Genomic DNA, 8,428 nt, shown 5'->3' with positions numbered 1-8,428 from the left:
ATCTGGTTAGGACAATGTTTCCCCCACCTTAAGGAACGCAGCAGTTGTACATCTAAAGGTAACTTGGATACAATTTTAAGTTTAGTTGTGATTGTTATTTAATTAACTAAATTTTTTGTGTTTTGCAGAATAAATTTGATTTGGATAAGGTTAACATGGATCCGGAGCGTGCTCAATTGCTACGGAGCATTGATTCGAGTCTTGCAAAAGTTTATAGAGGCCGAAAAAAGTAAAGCTCATTCTTATTTTAAGGAAATCGGGGGGCCTGCAGATATCCAAGCCGCATTAAACAACCCCCCTAACAGAATGTCACATGAAAATTGGGCGAAGACAGTTGAACATTTTCAAACGCCAGAATTTTTAAGGCGTTCGGCGTCAAACAAGGAATGTCGTGCAAAACAAGTAGTTGTAAACAGAGGGGGGTCGAGCTCATACAGCAATGCATGTTTCAAAGAAGTAAGTTATGATATATTTAAATATTTATTTAAAATATAACTAATCTAAATTTTAATGTTAAATAGGATATATCAGTCGAATCGAACCTTTTCGTAAGGCTAATTCCAATCGCCAAGGGGTATTTTATAGTCCTGCAGTCGAGCAACAATACGTAAGTGGTTAATTTGTATTTTTCATTTAAGTGTTTATATCGTCAAAGGTATTTAGTAATCTAATTTTTATGATTTTTATTATTTTTAAAAAATACAGAATGCTTTACTCGAAGAGATAAGCCAACGAACCCAAGCTACTTCTGAGGCAAGCGGTCTAGCACCAACTGATATAAAAGATTGTTTTGAAAGAATATTGAGTGTTCGACACGGACATATCAGAGGCATTGGGCGTAAACCCCCTACCGTTGTGTCTATGTACGATCAACAACAACCAATGACACAAGAACAACCACAATCACAGGTAATTGTTAGTAAATGTTATAATGGAAAGTAGAATGCTATAATGATATGTTGGTTATGATTTGATATGCTGATATTTTGTAGTTTGGTAATTTTTGGAAAGTAATGCTATAATGGAAAGTAGAATGGTATAATGATATGTTGGTTATGGTTTAATATGTTGATATTTTGTAGTTTGGTAATTTTTGGAAAGTACAATGCTATAATGGAAAGTAGAATGGTATAATGATATCTTGGTTATGGTTTGATATGTTGATATTTTGTAGTTTGGTAATATTTTGGAAGGTAAATGCTATAATGGAAAGTAGGTGTATGTTTAAGTGTATTTGATATGTTGATATGTTGATATTTTGTAGAATGGTATAATTAATTATAATGTTATTCTGATATGTTGTTAATATATTTTTTTTTCTTTATAGTTGCAAATGCTGCAAACAATACTACAGGACTCGGCCTGTTCTGCAGCATTGGAAGAGTGGTTTCGCTCATTGCCGCCACCAAATAATGAAGGAGATGATGATGAGGACGAGTAGTTATTTTAGGATTTTATGAAACGATTTGTAATTTGGAAGAATATTTAATGTGGTATGGATTAATATTTTGGATTGATTGTATAATATGTATTAATATTTCTATAAAAACTTATCAGATTTTTCAAATGCTATATGGATTAATATTTGGATTGATTATAAATTTAATGTTAAATAAATAAACAAAAAAAAATCAAAAGAATATTAGCGGCGACAGCTTTTGTGGCGACATGAAGATATTAGCGGCGACAACCTATTAGCGACGACGTGTAGTATTAGCGGCGACTATGAGTATTAGCGGTGACATTAAGCGTATTAGCGACGAAACAATACCGGCGACGCATTTGCAGCGACAGGTCGCCGCTAAAGGTATTAGCAGCGACACGCCTAACCTTTAGCGGCGACACGTGTCACCGCTGTTGCCCAATCTTCTTATAGTGATATTATCAAACAACATATTTTCTTTGTCATTATAGTAGAATAGTATTGTCCACACGTCCAAACAATAGATATCAATCCATATTTGAACCTCTCTCTTTATATATATATATATATATATATATATATATATATATATATATATATATATATATATATATATATATATATATATATATATATATATATATATATATATATATATATATATATATATGACTTGTTTATTGGGAACTTTTATTCTTGTATACGTATCAATCAGAAGTCGGTCGGACTCTCCACTTGCACATAATACATGAATAATGGGTATATAGTAAAATTTCTAATTAAGTTTAAATTTCTTTTTTAATGTACTGCTAAGTGATGAGGCTCTTTTTATTGTAATAAATCATCATGTGCCTCAAATAAATCTCTCTCTCTCTCTCTCTCTCTCTCTCTCTCTCTCTCTCTCTCTCTCTCTCTCTCTCTCTCTCTCTCTCTCTCTCTCTCTCTCTCTCTCTCTCTCTCTCTCTCTCTCTCTCTCTCTCTCTCTCTCTCTCTCTCTCTTAATTGTTTGACCTTTGTTAGAGACTCTTGTGTGATTAATACTATTAACAATCTAAATTATTATTCTTTGCTGCTCTTAAGTCAATTGAAGGCAAGGAAAAACAATAATAATAGAAGGTACAAAATAGTTTGTTTATCATTGATGAGTAATCTCAAAATATGCTAAAGATGGAAGAAATAATTCGTTTTGTGTAGGCCCTGTCCATTACAGCTGCATATATATTATATTTCTTCTTTTCTTCTACACAAAGATTGCAAATATTCAGATTATATATGAAATTTTAGGGATCCAAAGAATTTTTGCGTGCATAAACAAGCTTATCAATAAATGGAATCCAAATTGAGTGTGTGCCCGTTTCAAAAATAAATATAATAAATAAAATTGAGAGTGTGCATCTGCCCCGATGCAACACCATTCAGCTTGTAATACAAACCGACGAGCAATCCAATATTGTTGAATATTGCTTGTGGTATGTACATAGTTCAAGAAATTGCCTACTATATTACAATACGTATGTCGATGGCTGAGCAATGGGCATTCTAATTACATTCAACTTTTCAATAATTAAATAAGTACTTCAAAGAATGTTTGTAAGTGTTTCAATTCAGAAAAGGGGACCATTTCTATTCAATGTCAAGGACCCATAATTTCAATTTTTCCCTACCTAAAACATAGACTTTCTTCCCATTTCAATAAACCCTAAAACTTATGTCCCTATGCTTTCATAGAGATTACATTAACGATGTGTCAGTGTTGCGTATGCTTGTTGCACAATGATAATATTTCACTCCAGATGCCGGTCAATTTTGGTGGGTCTTCTAAAATTAAAACAAGCCTTTTCAAACATATATGTTTTTTTGGAAAGATATATGTGTAATGGACATGCATTATTTTTCTACTGATTGAAAAGGAATATCGCCTAATGCATGCACAATTTGAGAATATAATACTTATCATTGAAAGCATCATTACTATTTGATTAATACCTTTGACTTCAAAATACTATCAAAATATATATATATATATATATATATATATATATATATATATATATATATATATATATATATATATATATATATATATATATATATATATATATATATATATATATATATATATTTATATATATATATATATATATAGTTAGAAAAGGAATCTTTGAGTTTTGCAAATCAAGAGACCAATATATTATAATACTTTGTTCCTAAATGTTCAACCAATTTCCCATGTACATACCGTGGATAGAGAAATAGTTATTTTTCCATGTACATACCATAAAAAATTAATTACTAGTTTGCCATCGTTAAATATACTAGTGTCAACTAAAATAAAATTTTCCTACTACGTAATTTATTTATTTATCTTATCACTCTACCTAATATTTGTAGGGACTTTTGGTAATCAAAAAATTAAAATGAAAATTTTAATATTTCCACAAGACATAGGGCCAATATATGGGGCTTTTACGTTGAAGTTTAATAGAAAGACTGGTATATAATTAGTTGAACAGAAATTAGAACAGAAACTAAAGCTTATGCCTGGTTAATTTGGATGCTTTATTAGAGTTATCTTCGCTTTAATTGTTTTTGACTTTATCTAAATGGCAATAAAAATGGAAGAAGTTGTTTGGGCGGCACCATTTTCCTAATTTTCATCTTTTTTTATACCATTTTGGTACTATTTTCTTTCTGCTTTAAGCATGTTCTATTTCAAAAGAATGTAAGCCAAAGACGACAAGATTTTATTACGATTATATATGGTCATAAAGAAAACCTATGGATTATGTCATTTGCTAATTAACACCTATATGGATCAAACAAATCATATTTATTGTGGTTATACATGCCATTTCTGTTGTAACAATATTCAATCAAGAAGCTTCAAATATGGTTTATATCGTGTATATAATTACTTTGCATGCTACCACGCAGCAGCTTACTACTGTTCATCCTTCATCTAATTAAGTTTATGATACAAAAGGAAAAATAACATCATATCAAGTAATGAAAAAAAAAAAAACTAGAATTTATCAATATGAAATAATGATCTTTCATCTTTGTATACATATTTTAACATCAAAGGATGCATACAAAAATGTTACTTTGACTTGCGAGTTCATTTTGAAATAAGGATCGAAGTTGGATAACCATGGCAGAATGGCAACAATAATCCATTCATAGGATGTTAAATTTCTGTCCAAAGTTGACATTTGGCGACTTTCAAATTGTTGGTGCTGGTTTAGCTTTTAATTAAAAGAGTTGGTCAATAAAGTAAAATGCAGGCAACTCTGTGTTAAGGTCGTGGGTTATAAGTCATTCTTTAGTAGATAAAAATTATTAATATGTGTATTCCAACTCATTTAGGCTTTCTTCATGACCTAACACTAAATAATGGATAATTGTATGACAGGTCATAACCAGGATAATATTTCTTTATGGAATTATATTTCACTTCATTCTTCATTCCAGTGTCTTAATTTGACCTATAATTGAAGTGAGAATTATGGCAGTGAATTAGCGATAATGACATGACAAGGAATTTTTTTACATGGAAATTAATTAGTTGTATATTACCTTGTCAAATACTAACAAATATAATAAAATTTTAAAAATGAAAATAATTTAAATATCTATATTAAGAAAAACTTAAATACCTCGTTCGACTGTGTCGGCTTGTCTTCTGCATTCCTTACTTGCTAAATCTAATTTTTTTGCTGTACATATTTAAGGTATCACATTGATTTTTTCCTTCTGTAAAAATAAGGATCGATGACCCTACCCCAACTTTCAAGTGTGTGAATCTACCACAAGTCTGGGATTGAACAAAGCCTAAATGGTTCCCTTTTGACGTCAAGGATTGTATTAATTGTACATCTTCCTACTTTCGCAGTTTATTGGTAGTCTTTTATTATATACCAACACAATACATGACCAATTTGATGGTTATGTTCAAAAATATATAGGATATTAGGTTCCCTTTAACATTAAGTATCTTATGTGAGCACAAAATTAGCAAGTAGCTGGTAGTTGAAAATTGTAATTTTTATTTGTTTATATGTGTTCATACAAAATAGATGAAAGCTTTTAAAATAAATAAAATTCTATAAATTGATTTAAAACATGGGCGTTAATTTTTAAAAGGCATAATTAGGTTAATATGCAAAGTTATAAAACATTTTTTTATTAAAGCTACTTCAAGTGGCTTTTAGGTTTGAAGATTTTTGTTTTAGTTAAAAGTTAGAAGCTCAGACTATTGAACTAAGTTTTTTTTAACGAGTTTTTTTCTTAAATTCTAAAAACCAAGCAATATAAAGTACGTGTCGCGCACACCCTATGTGTTGATTTAATTACTTTTTTTTAATAGCAAGAAATGATATACTATTGACAAAACGCTAGCATCTAGCATCTAGCCAGGAAATCAGTACAAGCATACCTAAGAAGGTAATTACACCAATCATTCCAATTGCAAATCACCTTCACTAGCTTATTTTTTATCCCCCAATAATAATAATAATAATAATAATAATAATAATAATAATAATAATAAAAGAGAATTAGCTTGCACCTCGATAACTAGGTCTTTACTATTCTTGATCCATTTGTTGAAGAAACGCTCATTCCCATAATTCCATAAAGCCAATAGAAAAGCAAAAGTGGGAGCACTTTCAACTTACCTGACCTTGATATTTCAAAATGGACTAATTTTGTAACATCCGGATTCCCATGTATATTATTTATTTATTTATTTTGAGGATTATTGAGCAACTCGACGAGTTGGTGCTACAACTTGTCAAGTAGAATCGGGTGTGGCCACGTGGGATTAATGAACTACTCGACGAGTCCAAGAGTTGACTCGCCGAGTAGGCGATGTGAGATGAAACCCTAAATCTTCGGGTTTGGAGCCTATTTAAGGGCACTTATAGCCTCATTTGCGGCTCACCTTCACTGAGAGTAAACCCTAATCGGCCATTGAGCTTAGAGAGAGTCTGTGGAGCTAACTTTGAGTGTTTGGTGCATCTTGTGAAGAGAAGGGAAGAATTCCAAGCCAATGGACAAGAAGGAGCTGCTAGACCAGTGGTTGTTTCACTTTAGAGCTTATGGGAAAGGTATAAAGCCTGAACCTTTCTCATTTTGTTGAATAGATCTCATGATTTTGGGAATCTAGGGCTTTTTCCATCAAATGTGAGGACCTTGAGTGCTTTGAGTTCATATAGAGGTTTGGACTTCAAATCTGGACCATGTGAGGTCCCTAGAGTCCAAAAGTCCCTGCTTTATTCAGCCATGATAATGCTCTTGAGTGAAAACCCTTAATAAAGTATGTTTTTGGCATTTCTAGCCCTAAGTGTCATGCATGGATGTAAAGCTTTTGACTTTACGTGATAAATGAGCCTTAATAGAGTAGATTTAGAGTTTGGTAAGGTTTTCTGCCTCGAAATCGTCTGAAAGAGAAGAGAGTTTGAATAGACTCGCCGAGTCGAGGAGTCGACTCGACGATTCGGTTAAGGTTTGTCCTGATAAGCTGGCTATGCTATAACTTGGCGAGTTAGGGGTTAACTCGATGAGTTGGACCTTCATAAAGACTTCTGAGGGACGACTGGACTTGACGAGTCACATGAGTGCACTCGGTGAGTCAGGTCAACCTTGGGATGTTGACTCAGTTTGACTATTGTTGACTTTAGGGTTGGTCAACATGAGTAATAAGGATCATGGAGGGGTAAAATGGTCTTTTACTCATTTCAGGGATTTGAGAGAAAAAGAGAATAACCTTAGTATAATTGAGTTCGACTAGAGTATTAATTAGAGATGGTTATCCTATGTTTTAGGTGGAGGCTAGTTCGATATTTCCGAGCATGAGACCTGTATTTACTAACTTACGAGGTGAGTCTTCTCACTATACTTACCATATGTGGTATCTTTGTGTGACTGAGATGTTTTATGTGCTTACCTGTGCATCTTAATATTATGCATTATGTCTTGTGATTTATGTTGACTATTATTATTATGAGCTTATGGAGTTGGGATTGGAGGGCCCACTGAGACATATTGATCAGAGGGTCAAATCGAGTTATAGCCTAGAGTGGCTAATGTGCTATCTACGGTATTTTGGGGAAATCATTAAGCTTCTACTTACCGTGTTATGATTTATGTGTTTTAGGTACTTCTCAGGATCGCGGGAAGGAGCCGGCATGATTGTGCACACACACACCAGCGTTGAATTATTATTTGAGGGGATCCTGGATTTGATATATATATATATATATATATATATATATATATATATATATATATATATATATATATATATATATATATACAGTTTTGGATATGTGTTTGATGAATTGATATTTGTGCACTTTTGGAATTTTTGGAAATGGGATAAATGTGTTTTAAAATTTGACAATTTTGGTTTGAAAATTTACGTTGTTACAATATCTAACACCTATCAACTTGCTAATTAACTTTCAGGGCACTAGGATAAACGACCTCCATAAGTGAATTTGAGTTATAACCTCCTTTTCCAGAGAACATTCCAGAACATGTAACTTTATTTTTCTTGTTGAATTCTGCATATTGGACCAGTGGCAGACCATAAGAGAGGGCCGGGGGGGGCATGGCCTCCCCGGTTTTAAAGTTTTTAATACCTATATATATCGTTTTTATATTGAACGAACCAATGATCACAAAAATGTGCTAATTAAGCCCCCCAGCTTTAAGCTTTACATGTACTATAAGTTATACAATTTACTTATCAACCAAGAATCTGAATTAAAAAGCAAGTTAAACAAAGATCAGGAAATCTCTGATAAAATCAAAAGAAATCGTAACAAATTAAACTAGGAAACAATTCTTCAACTCTTTAGAAATTAAAAAATTGTAATCCAATATACATAATTCTAAAATCAAGATTTGCGTTTGAGAAAAACATTAAGATCCATAAACTTTTGAAGCCAGAAAACGTCCAAATCTCATCGGAAACTTATGAATCTCACCAGATAATGTCTG

The sequence above is a fragment of the Lactuca sativa genome, chromosome 4 (assembly GCF_002870075.4).
Source record: "Lactuca sativa cultivar Salinas chromosome 4, Lsat_Salinas_v11, whole genome shotgun sequence".
In the NCBI taxonomy this organism is placed as follows: domain Eukaryota; kingdom Viridiplantae; phylum Streptophyta; class Magnoliopsida; order Asterales; family Asteraceae; genus Lactuca; species Lactuca sativa.
The sequence above is the reverse complement of the archived record's forward strand: the minus strand, read 5'-3'. Positions refer to the sequence as shown.